Genomic DNA, 14,114 nt, shown 5'->3' on the forward strand with positions numbered 1-14,114 from the left:
TTTTTGTTTTTCAACACTTTCAAGAAAACTTGTGCAGCAGATTTACACAGTATTATGCTTCTTTTGATATCTTGACTGCTTCTTCCATGAACATTGATTATGGATCTAAGCAAGACAAATTCCTTCACAACTTCAATCTTTTCTCCACTTTTTATAATTTTATATACTGGTACATTTGTGAGGATGTTGTTCTCCTTTACATTGGGTTGTAATCCCTACTGAAGGCGGCAACTCTGGATATTCCTCAGCAAGTGCTTCAAGTCTGCTTCACTTTCAATGAACAAGATGTGTTATCAACGTATCGCAGGTTGTTAATGAGCCTTCCTCCAATCTTAATGCAACATTCTTCATATGATACAGCTGCTCCGCTTATTTGCTGAGCACACAGATTGAATAAGCATGGCTAAAAAAGTCAACCCTAATGCATACCTTTCCTGATTTTACCTACCTGTGTGTTCCCTTTTAATTCTTCTGATGAGGTTTTTTGTGTGCATAAATATTATATTTTAGAAGGCCCCAGTACTTTATTTCACCTATAGTGTGAATGTTTTTCATTATGTTCATAAGTGTATTTATGATTTGTATTGGGGCCCCTAAGTTTGTTCCTATTTTTCATTGATGGTTTTTATGGTTCTATGGATGATATGATCTTAAATTGGTTTCTTACATGGTGTGAGGTATGAGTCCTGTTTCATTCTTTTCAGGTGGTGACCTGATTTTTCCAGCACCACATAATGCGTTTTAGTCCTCTATCAAAAATCAGGTGTTTGTAGGTACGTGGTTGTATTTCTGAGTTCTCAATTCTAATCCATTGGTCTTCATTTCTATTGTTGAACCAGTACCAAGCTGCTTTGATTACCTTAACTATAGTAGGCTTTAAAGTCTGAAAGTTAAAGGCCTCCTAATTAATTTTTTTGTTTTTAAATAGTATTGTATTTATCCTGGGTTTCTTTCCACATAAAATTGATTACTTTTTATATTTATTTGAAGAATTGTGCTGTAATTTGGATCTAATTGAATTAAATTCATAAAACATTTTTCATAAATCTTCACTATATTTAATATACTTATCCAGGAACATGGTAGATTGTTCCATTTAGGGAAGTCTGTTTTAGTTTCTTGTAGAACTGACTTTCATTTTCTTGTATAAGTATTTTGTTTCCCTGGTAAGATTTATTAGGACATATTTTATGTTTTGAGTATTTATTGTAAATGGTATTGTTCCTTTAATATCTTTTTCGGTGTTAACTTGTTTAATATACAGGAATCCAAAAAAGAAAAAAATGCAAGAATCCAACTGATTACAGTTGGATGGGATGTTAATGTTACCTGTTGGATTGTGGATTGTATGTTGGACTTATAGAGTAGGTTGTTCTACCAATTTTTTCAATAGTTCTAGCAAATTTTAATAAACTGTTTGTGGTTTTCTATTTATAGAATTATCTCAGCTGCAAATAAAGAAAGTTTAGTTTCTTCTGTGTCAATGTGGATTCTTTTACTATCTTTTTGATGTCCTCTAACTCTGTCTAAGACCTCTAGGATTATATTAAATAAGAGTGGTGATAAAGAGAAACCCTGTCTGGTTCCTTTTGAAAGGGGGATATTTCCAATGTCTCTCCATTATGTGAGATGTTGATCATTGGTTTCACATATGTAGCCTTTATTATGTTGAGGGATTTTTCTTTTCTTATTTTATTGAGTGTTTTTATCAAAAAATGAATGTGGATCTTATTAAATGCCTTTTCCATATCAATTAATATAATCATATAGTTGTCTTCTATTTTGTTTATGGGGGGTTGATTACATTGATTGCTGTTCTAATATTAAACCATCAATGCATATCTGGTATGATTCCCACTTGATAGTGATGAATTTCTTTGATGTTTTGTGGAATTATATCAGCTACAATTTTATTGATAATCTTGGCATCTATATTCATCAGAAAATTGGTCTATAATTTTCTATTGTGGCGATGTCTTCACCTGGCTTGGTTATTAGGGTTATACTGTTTCACAAAATGCATTTGGTAGTATATCGCCCATTTGCATATTGTGATTTCCTAATTTAAGACCATATGGTATTCTCTTGTTCTGTTTGTACAACTGCCTCTTGAACCATGTATAGTTTCCAAATTAGCACAATCAAGTAATATGTAATTCCCATTGTTCTCAAGGCTATCCATAATTAGTTATAATCCACACAGTCAAATTCTTTGGCATAGTCCATAAAACACAGGTAAACTTCATATCAAGAAGTAATTCCATATCTAGAAAGCATGCCAGCCCAGTTCAACTAAATCCATTAGTCCAATGCTAGCCAGGGTTGTTTCCAGACTCATGTAGCTGCAGGTCAATGATGTAGAAAGGTGACGTGGGATGCAGAAAGATCACAGGCCAGTGGGTGCAGTCATGTGGATTTAGGATGGTGGAAACATAGCACTGGCAACCCACATGTGGCCGCCACTGGAAGCAGACACTGAGTCACAGGAAGGATGAAAATCAAGGTCAAGCAAAGGAGAATAAGTTCCCAATTTCTCTCTTATAAGAAGACCACACAGACAAGGCCGTGCACTCCCAGAAACGGAGCTTTGACTGCAAGATCAGTGGCAAGAGCTTCAAGAGGTCGTCCACCCTGTCCACACACCTGCTCATTCACTCGGACACCCGCCCCTACCCCTGTCAGTACTGTGGCAAGAGGTTCCACCAGAAGTCAGACACGAAGAAGCACACCTTCATCCACACTGGTGACCTGCAGGGAACACCCTGGAAGGGAGGAGGGGCCTGAGGCCAGCGAACCTCACTTTACCTTCTGGTCCTCCCACAAGTGGTGGAGGAGGCTTTCCAAGTGGGCATTAAATTCATCTCTGCTTGTGTGTGAAAGAAAAACAACAAAAAGCCAGGAGGCATGTTCCCTGGAAGGTTCATTTACACACAGTGCTCTTCCCAGGGAGCTTTGATTTGGGCCTTTGTCTAAAGGGCCCCTTTCAGGTTCTCTGTCCCCCCTTCTTTTCCCTGGCCTTTAGCAGCTGCTCTGCTGCTGCCTGCTCTGGGTGAAATCTGAAGCTCCAGGGTCCTGCAGAGTGTGGCTTTAAATGTTTACCTAGCGATGAGAGAGGGCTTTCTCTTGGGCTTCCACGTGGACTCTGGGGGATAGCTTCCTGTGTAGCCTCTGGTGAAAAAAAAAAGAAAAAAAACCACACACTAAAGAGGTGTCATCAGTCTGTGACATAAAATATAACTGCCACACATGGTGTCTAATTTTTTTTCACTTATTCTGTCATTTTGTTCTTATAATGTTTTTTTTTTAATTATTTGAAATGTTTTTCTGTTATCCTTGATTTCTTCTGCAGCTTTCTCAATCTGTTGGAGGAGTATAAATAGTATTCTTTTGAATTCCTCAAAAGATAGTTCCAATACCATTTTTTTTCATCAGAAAGGGTTTCTGGCTCTATATTTTGTTCACTTGTTTAATCCATATGTCTTGTTTCATGAACACAAATTGTCTGTTGCACTAGAGGCATTGTGTTTTTGAATTTAATTCTTGATTATATATTGGTGTGTTGTTAGGCACTCACCACAGGTATCCTGGTGGGTGAGATAGAGAATGTGACTGTATGTGCAGTTCTCTGTTCATGTAACACAGTTGAGGGCAGGTCTGGTTGATATTGGCCACTGTCTTGAACAGGAGCAAGTAGAGGTCCCCAGAGGGTGGGGGATGGGGTGAGTGCAGGATTGTGTTAGGCAGGGTTCTCTAGAGGAACAAAATCAGGACACTTATGATTATGTATATATAAGAGGATAGGCTTATACAGTGAGAAGGAATATGACAGCTAATTAGTCCACCCAGCAGTACAGAGGGCTAAACTGAACTCAATTTCTTGGAACAGTTAATATACTGGAAGTCATTCAACTCATGTGGGCTGCTAGGTCAAAGAAGCAGACAAGGGAGTCTTCCCTCAGGCAATGTAAGCAGGGTCTGCCCACAGGCAACAGACAGACAGCAGGGTGGGTCAACAAAATTCAGTAGCACAGGAGGTTAGCAAGGCAGGCCTTATGGGATCGGGATCTCAAGCTAGGTACGCACCAGCAGCTTGGTGAAGCAGGTCTCAAAGGAGCCTCAAGCTCTAGCTACATGATCCACAGGTTGGCTCGGCCTACAAGGAGTGTTGCATACAAGTTGAGGCAGAAAACTAGCTAGAGCAGCAGCACCCTGGTGAGATCACCAGGGAGTAGGGGGGAGATGTGATGCCAGCTGTTTTCCTCATTTTTGGTCATCCTCCAATCAAGGTGGGACTGGACCAAGCTCCACCCACACGTTCCTGCCCATTGGTCTAATAGTTGGCACAATAAACTCAACTATCACAAGGATGGATGGGTATGTCTGGTTCATTATGGTTGGTTCCTCTCTGGTGAGACAAGAAAAGAGAGAGAAGTAAATAAATAAACAAGAGAAAGAGAAAAAACAAGTGGGGAAGCAGGAAACAGCAGAAAAAAGAAACAGTTTATTAGTTTTTGCTTGTCAGTCACTGATGTTCCAGGTCACTGTCTAAACAGAATTGCTGCTTATGGTCATGCGATATCAGACTAGCTGACAATTCCCACACCTGTCATCTCTGGCCACTTACATTCAGTATCTTCTTCTAGTCAGTATTCAGTACACTTCTCTGTCCTTTTCTCTGAAGCCTAGGATTACAGGATTACCATCCATAGCTGGTCAATTTGGTCTCATGTCTTTGTTGTAGATGGTCTGTGTAGTGCGTTTGCCTAGGTTTCCATCTAGAAGGCATGCATTTATTTTGATCCTTCTATTGCAGTCCAGTAAGAGCTGCCCTTATTATCCAATGATAGCGATGTTTTCCATTATGATTTCGTTGGCAAACACTACAAGCACCTGCTGTCATTTTCATTGCTGCCATTGTTTTTATACTGACGATTCTTGACAAATTCTCTGGTGTTTTAGCTACAATATTGCAGTAACTGGCACTTCTGAAACGTTATGAGTAATCTTTTAAAAGAATAAAGTACTAGTTAAATGAAAAGGAGGACAATTAAAGGGGCTTTGATTCCGTTAATAATGATGTTGTGATTCATTGTAGAAATATCCTGCAAATATTTGTTGCAGTATGCATTATTCATATAACCTAAGAAATATTACATATAAGCAATTAATAGCTAAAACACGTATAACATCACGACTAATCACCCTGGGTGACTCCAACCCTTATGATGCCAGTGCTAACAAACAAATGCATTGGTGCTAGAAGCCGGGTTCGAAGGTATTTTTTAAAAGATCAGGGTTCACACTGCCCTCTAGTGCATGAATATGCTGTTGTTTTACATGCCATCAAGTTTGGTCCAACTTAATGCAACCCAGTGTCGAACAGAACAATACATTGCCCCTTCTTGCACCATCCTCCCTTTTTAATGTTTGAACATGCTTTTGCAGCCATAGAGTCAGTCAATGAGTCTTCTGGAGGATCTTCCTCTTCATCACCACCCTTCTGCTTACAAAGCATGATGTCCTTTATCCAAGAACTGCTCTCTTCTGATGAGATGTCCAAGCACATGACACCACGTCTTGCCATCCTTATTTCTCAGGAGCATTCTAGCTGTACTTTTTCCAAGCAGATTTGTTTGATCTTCTAGCAGGCCCTGGTACATTAATATTCTCCACCAGCTTACATAATTCAAATGTCTCAATTCTTCTCCAGTCTTCCCTATTCGGTGTAGAGCTTTCACATGCATTGAAAATGTCATGGCTGGGTCAGGTCCACCTTACTCCTCACAGTGACATCCTTGCTTTCCAACATGCTAAAGAGTCTTGTGTAGCAGCTTTTCCAATGCAATACATCATTTGATTTTTTGACTTCTGATTTTGTAAGCATTTATTGTGGATCCAAGCAAGATGAAACAAACACTTGAATCTGTTCTCCATTTATTATGATTCTATCTACTGATGCAGGTATGAGGGTTTGGGTTTTCTTTACATTGTGGTGTAGTGTTTACGCACTGGGTTGCTAACGACAAGGTCAGCCGTTGAACACTTTCAGCAGCTCCACAGGAGAATGGCAAACTTTCTTGCCTCAAGAAGAGTTACAAAAATAGAAACCCACAAGAGAGTTTCTACCCCATCTTATAGGGTTACTATGATTCAGAATTGACTTGGTGGCAGTGATATTTTTGTTTTGCTTTGAGTTTATATTTTGTTACACATCATACTGAAAACTGTTGCTCTCCATCAACAAATGCTTCAGTTCTCATCTGCATAGTACAGGTTGTTAATAAACCTTGCTCCAATCCTGATGTCACATATTTCTTCATATAGTCCAGCTTCTCAGATTATTTGCTCAGCATACAGATTGAATACACCCATGAAAGCCTATAATCTTGACACACACACACGTTTCTTGATTTTAATCCATGCAGTATTCCTTTCTTCCATTCAAGCAACTGCCTTGTGGTCCAAATACACATTCCACCCTAACACAATGAAGTGTTTTGGAATTCCCTTTCTTCTCAATACTATTCATAGTTTCTTATGAGCCACACAACCTAATGTTTTTACATTGGAGGCATTAATGATAAACGAGGTTCCAAGAACTGACCAAAAGCCATTGAAATGTTTCAACAAGACATTTGGAAGACAGAAACCTGGATAACGGACTGGAAGAGATCCATATTTATAGAAATTCCAAAGAGAGATGACTCAACAAACAATAATATCCTTAACATCACGTGCAAGTAAAATTTTACTATTATTCAACAACAGTTGCAACAACAAGGACATCAATAGGGAGCTGCCAGATAGTGGAGACAGAGTCAGAAGAGGACACAGAATGAGGGATATTGTTACTGGTATAAACTTGATCTCGCAAAAAAGCACATTGCACTAATATATACTCTGGAATTTATTTTTCAGTGAAGGGAAACAAAGATTCATAAAAGTGTGGTGGGGCCTAATTTTCCTCTCCACATTCTGGACCAGTAAAACTTGGCCTCAAGAACAAGATAGTAATGCCATTAAAAGACAACCTTGGTCAAGGTCCAGCCTCAAGGAAACCAGGACTCACATGAGTTTTTATGTTTTCATAGCACAAAGACAAGAAGAATGACAAACTCAGCAGTGGGTTGTATTGTCATTCACAACTGCTACTTGTCTCAGTCAGCCCAAGATGGTTTTACTAGGCTGTGGTACTAAATGTGTTTGCTTGATTAGTATAAAGTGGGGGGTGGGGGTGGAATGAACCTGTAGGGGGGGCGGGATAAATCTGGGACTTCTACTAGATCCAGAAACTGTGCATAATTCAGCTCCTGTGAAAAATATTTTGGTAGTACCTCCAAAAATGGAACATATGCTATAATTTTCATACTATCAAGCAATTATATTCCTAAGTATATACTGACATAACTGAGAATCAAACAAATTCATGCATGCCTATGTTTAAAGCAGCATTTTAACCAATAACCAGATTGTGAAAGAAACCAAGTTTCCCTCGGTGGATGAATGAATAAATAAAGTGAGGTATTTAGAACATACAATGGAATATAATCCAGCCATAAAAATGAACAAAATACTGATACATGCTATGACATGGATGAACTTTGAAAACACTATATTAGACACAAAAGATGGCACATTGGACATTATGGTTTCATTTATATGAAATATTCAGAATAGCTAAATTGATACTTTGATAGTTGTCAGAAAGTGGAAGAGTGGGAGAAGGGGAGGGAATGTGGAAAAGCCTTTGGAATGGAGAGAAGTGAATGTTGTATAATATTTTCTATGTACTTAAATGTCGTAAAATTTTTTACTTTAAAATGATTAATTTTGTGTAAAATTAAATGTTATGTAAAATTCACCTAGTTCGAAGAAGAAATAGAAGAAGAGGTCTTACGTCTTCCTCACAGAGCTCTTGGATGTTCTGAGGATACATGCTGAGGTGGGCCAGCCCTGTGTAGGGAATCTAACTACTTGCAATGGCTTTCCTCGGAAAATGCCCCAGGTAGCCACGACGGAAGGAGCGAGAGAGCTGTCTTATAGACCCAACTGCTCTAATGTAGTCAGGATATGAGGGAAGAGTCCATCTTGGATCCCAGAAGATGTAATATGGAAAGGAAGCATGCACCCAGCCACTGGCCAGCCCCAAGGTCCTTAGTTCCAATCAATGTCCCCATTATCTCTAGCTGTCCAGGCTATCTCAGATCTGGTCCCACACTTTGTAAACGAAGGACAGGTTGTTGCAAAAATAATGACTAAAACAAGTCAACCACAAAAAGAAAATCACTGAATGAATTTACTAATACGATCTACTTTTTGTAGGCACCTTTCCAGAGATCAGAGTTCAACAGTATTTACTAGGGACAACAGCTCCTGCCATCAGCTCCTTGGAAAAGGGATCTGGTGAAGTGTTTCCTAGGAACCCTAGTGGCACAAAGGGTTACAGACATGTTGGGGTGCCACCACAAGGTTAGCAGTTCAAACTTTCCAGCCACTCCTTGGAGAAAGAAGAACCTTTCTACTCCCCCAAAGATTTACAGCTTCGGAAATCCACAGAGGCAGTTCTACTCAGTCCTACAAGGTTGCCATGAGTCGGGTTGCCAGGACAGCAGAGAATGGCAGCGAGTTTGGCTGGGATCTGCCCACGAAGTGATTACAGCCGAGGAAAGCTTACTCTGTCATTATGAGCTCAATCGACAACAAAACAACAAGCAGGAGCAAGAGACAATCGTGAAGAGGAAAATCTTTGTTTAGCTAGCATTGATTTCTGTTTATAGGAATGGAAAATAAAACCATGAGTGCTGCTGACGGTTGTACAATATGATTGATATAAATGGTTTCATTGACTTGTACAAGTAAAGAAGGTTGAGCTGGCAAATCTTGTGTTACCAGTATTTTTACAATTTATTTTAAAAAGCCAAGTCCTATTTTCCAAGCCCTGCCTAGGTTCCTGATCCACAAAATAGAGAATGATGTGTGACATCAGTAAACTTTAGGTTATTTGTAGCACAGATGTAGATCCCTGGGACAGCCTGGAGGTGGGTCTCAGAGTTCAGATGCAGGTGATTAGAACAGTAAATCCATCAGCATTGTGTTCTCCTGGGCAAGATCAATTAATCCTACATGCAACTTTAATCAAAGTTAGTGAGCTTTTATTAGCTGGAGGTCAAGGTGTGGCTACAGCCTAATTCTCCCTTGGCCCTAATGCCTCAGGGGAGTTTGTATGCTGTGGAATAAACAAGGCACAAGGGAAGGTGGTGTTGTGCTATATGGAAAATAGGAACTTATAAAAATAAGGTACAGATAGGAACTGGAAACACAGGGAATCCAGGACAGGTGAACCTCTCAGGGCCAGTGGTGAGAGTGGCGATACCGGGAGGGTGGAGAGAAGGTGAGGGAGAAAGGGGGAACAGATAACAAGGATCTACATATAATCCCCTCCCTGGGGGACGGACAGTGAATAAGTGGGTGAAGGGAGATGTCTGACGGTGTAAGATATGACAAAACAATAATAATTTATAAATTATCAAGGGTTCATGAGGGGAGGGGAGAGAGGGAGGCGGAAAATGAGGACCTGATACCAAGTGCTCAAGTAGAAAGCAAATGTTCTGAGAATGATGAGGGAAACAAATGTACAAAAGTGCTGGACACAATGGATGTATGTGTGGATTGTGATAAGAGTTGTACAAGCCCCCAAATAAAATGATTTAATTATTAAAAAATAAAAAAGCAACATCAGACATTTCAAAAACAAATGCAATGGGTCAGCAGTTACAGAAGTTATCAAAGGAAGTACAGTAGTTACAACGTGGCCACACTTGGGTCAATACAAAATGACTACACCCAGGCTAATTAATACAGTATGTTTATATTGTTTAAATGATGACACTTAACTAATACATTATGGTTCCATCAGGGTTAATTGTGGTGGGTTACTACACTAGTAATGGCCTCTGTGGTGAGAATATGGCCAGGTCTTGCTGGTCAGCAATTCCATGAGCTTAGTTATAAGTCGGTTAGGAGAGCTGAGTTTGTGCTCCAAGGTGGCTCTTCATAGGCGGTCAACTCATTTGTAATGCAAGGTATTTACCTAACTGTGTCTCCCAACGTCGAAACCCCACAGTAAATGCCTGGATGGAATCAAGAAAACTGAATGTGTATACTTTCATAGGGAAAAGGGAAACATGGATAGTACCTAGCTTTCATAGGCATTTATTCACGATAGCAATTATCAGGTCCTGCTGGGGAGGACTGAAAATCAATGGTATTGAAGAAAAGACCCAGCTTCACTGAAACCATTGGTGAAACACAAGAGTGCAGGAGTTAACAGAAACCAATGGAAATGTTTCAAGAAATCAATGCATTGCTGAGGCACTCACTGGGCTATGCCAAGAAATTTGGAAGACAACAATCTGTTCAACCAACAGGAAGGGATTCAGATTTGTGCCCAATACAAAGAAAGATGATCCAACAGAATTTGGAAATCAGCAAACAATATTATTAATATCATATCAAGGAAATCCTTGCTAAAGATAACTCAACAATGTTGCAGCAGCACATCAACCGTGAGCTGCCAGAAATGTAAGTTGGATTCAAAAGAGGAAGTAGAATAAGGGGTATCAGTGCCGATGAAAGTTGGATCTTGGCTGAAAGCAGAGAATACAAGAAAAATGTTAGCTTGATTTTGATTGGTGATGTAAAGATGTTTTATTGTGTAGATCAAAACATTCTATGGATCACATGAAGAAGAATGGGAATTCCAGAATACTTCATTGTACTCGTGCAAACTTGTACATAGACCACGGAGTTATTGTATGGTTTACAATCAGGAAAGGTGTGTGTCAGGGTTATAACCTTTAACCATGCTTACTTCGTTTGTATGTATGCTGGACAGATAATCTGAGAAGTTGTATAACACGAAGAACACAGCACCAAAGTTGGAGGGGAAGTTCATTCACAACCTGCAATACACAACTGATACAATCTTGCTTTCTGAAAGTTGGAAGGTCTGGAGGCAGTTGCTGCTGAAGCCCAAAAACGCATCCTTCAGCATGGATTACATCTCAACGTAAAGAAAACAAAAATCTTCATAATTGGAACAATATTTGATAAGTTATGAAAATACTGAAATTGTGAAATATTTAATTTTACCTCCATACCTAATCAATACTCAATAAATCAAACAACACTTTACATTTGACAAATCTGCTGCAAAAAGATTAAAGATAAAAGAAACTACTTTGAGGTGTAACATGCAACTGATCCAAGTCATTGGGATTTCAGTCACCCCATGTGCAGGCAAAGCTAGTCAATACACAGAAGAATTGATGCGTTTCACTTATGGTTGGTGAAGAGTACTGAACATACCACAGATTGCCAGAAGAGCAAGCACGTCTATTTTGAAGGAAATACAGCCACATTTCTCAATTGAAGTGAGGTTCTTTGCCACAACTTCTTCTGTTGTACTGTGGACATGCTAATCAGGAGGAACTAGTCGCCAAGGAACACCTTCTTGGTAAAGTAAAGGCTCCGCAAACAGGAGAAAGACCCTCTATGAGATTGACTGACGCTGTGGCTGCAGCAATGGGCTTAACCATCACAATTGTGAGGATGGCGCAGGGTGGGGCAGTGCTTCAAGAGAGTAACTGTGAGTCAGAACGAATTTGACAGCACCCAATAGCAACTTGGAAGGACACAGAGTTTCTGGAAGAGCCTGTCTAGGTATCTCTGGTATCCAGAAGTGTGAAACACTGCTGCTTTGCCTCTGTACTATGAAATTACTTATCTACGCTCTTCTGTGGCTACATTTGAAAGGTGCTGAGCCTTGAAAATTGTCCAGGTCTGGTGACTTGAGGATTTCTGTTGTTCTAAAGAGCCACAGGACTCTTTCAGAATCGACCCCGAATTTCTCTTACACTATTCTGCCTTCAAAAATGTATGCCCTTTTAATTTTCACATCAAGGCAGCTTCCTGTGCTAGTAAATATCCAGGGATTATTATTTTCATTGTGAAAATTGTTATAAATTTTACTTTTATACTTTCATTTTTTATTATTAATAAAATTTTGTGTGCTTTATATTTTATCATCTTTGTTAATTACCATAATTGCATGTTTATAAATGACCGAAGTTTCCTTCAATTTCTAGATTTAAAACAATTTTAAATGAGTCAAATGCATCTATATAGCAGTTATATAGTACTTCCTCTTTTAATTTAATATTGTCAATGTAGAAAAATACTACAATAAATACCTATGTACTCAAATACTGTGTAACCAGGGGTTCCTACATGGTGCAAATGGTTAAGCGCTAGACAACTAACTAAAAGTCTAGTGATTGAAAACCACAAAGAGCGACGGAATACAAGCCTGGCAATCTGCTTCCTTAAGGTTGCAGCTTTTAAAACCCTAAGGAGCAGGTCTACTCTGCTCACGTGGGGTGACCATGAGTTGGGAGAGATGATGACTAACAACATTGAATAAGGAAGACTGAGAGGAATCAACACATATGACTTTGAATTATGGTGTTGGTAAAGAATATTGAAAGTATCATGAACTGACTAAACAAATAGACTAAACAAATCTGTCTTGGAAAAAATACAACCAGAAAGCTTCCGAGAGGCAAGGATGGTAAGACCTGTAGCATACTTTGCACATGTCATCAGTAGAGACTCGTTCCTGGAGAAGGCCAGCGTGCCTGATAAAGTAGAGGGATAGTGGAAAAGAGCAAGACCCTCCACAACTGGATCAGCACAGTGGCTGCAGCAATGGGTTCATTCATAAAAACAATTGTGAGGTTGGCACAGGGCAGGCAGTGCCTCATTCTGGGGTGCATAAGGTTGCTGTGAGTCAGAATTGTTTTAATGGTACCTAACAACAACAACAACAACAACAACAACCATCCTTCCATTTAAAGGAATAAAACAATACAAATACAATTAAACTCCTAGAAATTCCTCTCTAGTCTTTTCCTTTTCTGACACTTTATTCCATTGCACTATCTTGGATCTGATTTTTATTATGTTGATTCTACTTTTACACTTTGCCACACATATAAAATAAATAAGGTTTTCAAGTTCAAAACCAAACTGTTGCCAAGGAGTTGATTCTGACTCCTAAGAACCCTGTAGAACAGAAATGCTGTTTCAATGTTACAGAAACTATCCGACAGGGCTTCCTAGGGCTGCACATGTTTACAGAAGTGGACTGCCACAGCTCTTGCTGAGGGGTTCTAGCTGCCAATCTTTCAGTTAGCAGCCTTGGGAACCCTATAGGAGCCCTTAACCCTATAGGAGCCCTTTTTCTCCCTGTTCTTATTTTGGTATATGGTACCTGTGTTATTATAAATGTTCCCACTAAAATTGGACACTTAGCAATTACTGTCAAAAGTAGAGAAGAAATATAATCTATTTTTTCCAATGCAGATTTATTCTTTTTTAAAAAATCATTTGATGGTAGGCTCATTCAACCCTTATCATAATCCACACATCCATCCATTGTGTCAAAAACATTTGTACATTCATTGCCATCATCATTCTCAAAACATTTGCTTTCTACTTGAGCCCTTGGTATCAGCTCCTCATTTTTCCCTTCCCTCCCCCCTCCCTCCTTCACGAACCCTTGATAATTTATAAATTATTATTATTTTTTTCATGCCTTACACTGATGGCTCCCTTTACCCACTTTTCTGTTGTCTGTCCCCCAGGGGGTGGTTATATGTAGATCATTGTGATCAGTTCCCCCTATCTTCCCCCACTTTCCCCTTACCCTCCTGGCATGGCTACTCTCAATATTGGTCCTGAGGGATTTATCTATCCTGGATTCCCTGTGTTTCCAGCTCTTATCTGTACCTGTGTACATGCTCCGATCTAGCCAGATTTGTAAGGTAGAATTGGGATCATGATAGTGGGAGGGGAGGGAAGGAAGTAAGCATTAAAGAACTAGAGGAAAGTTGTATGTTTCAATGGTGCTATACTGCACCTAGACTGGCTCATCTCCCCCCTGTGTCCCTTCTATAAGGGGATGTCCAGTTGCCTACAGATAGGCTTTGCGTCTCTGCTCCGCATTCCCCCTAATTCACAATGGTAGGATTTTTTGTTCTTTATTGCCTGATACC

The sequence above is a fragment of the Tenrec ecaudatus genome, chromosome 5 (assembly GCF_050624435.1).
Source record: "Tenrec ecaudatus isolate mTenEca1 chromosome 5, mTenEca1.hap1, whole genome shotgun sequence".
Lineage (NCBI taxonomy): Eukaryota > Metazoa > Chordata > Mammalia > Afrosoricida > Tenrecidae > Tenrec > Tenrec ecaudatus.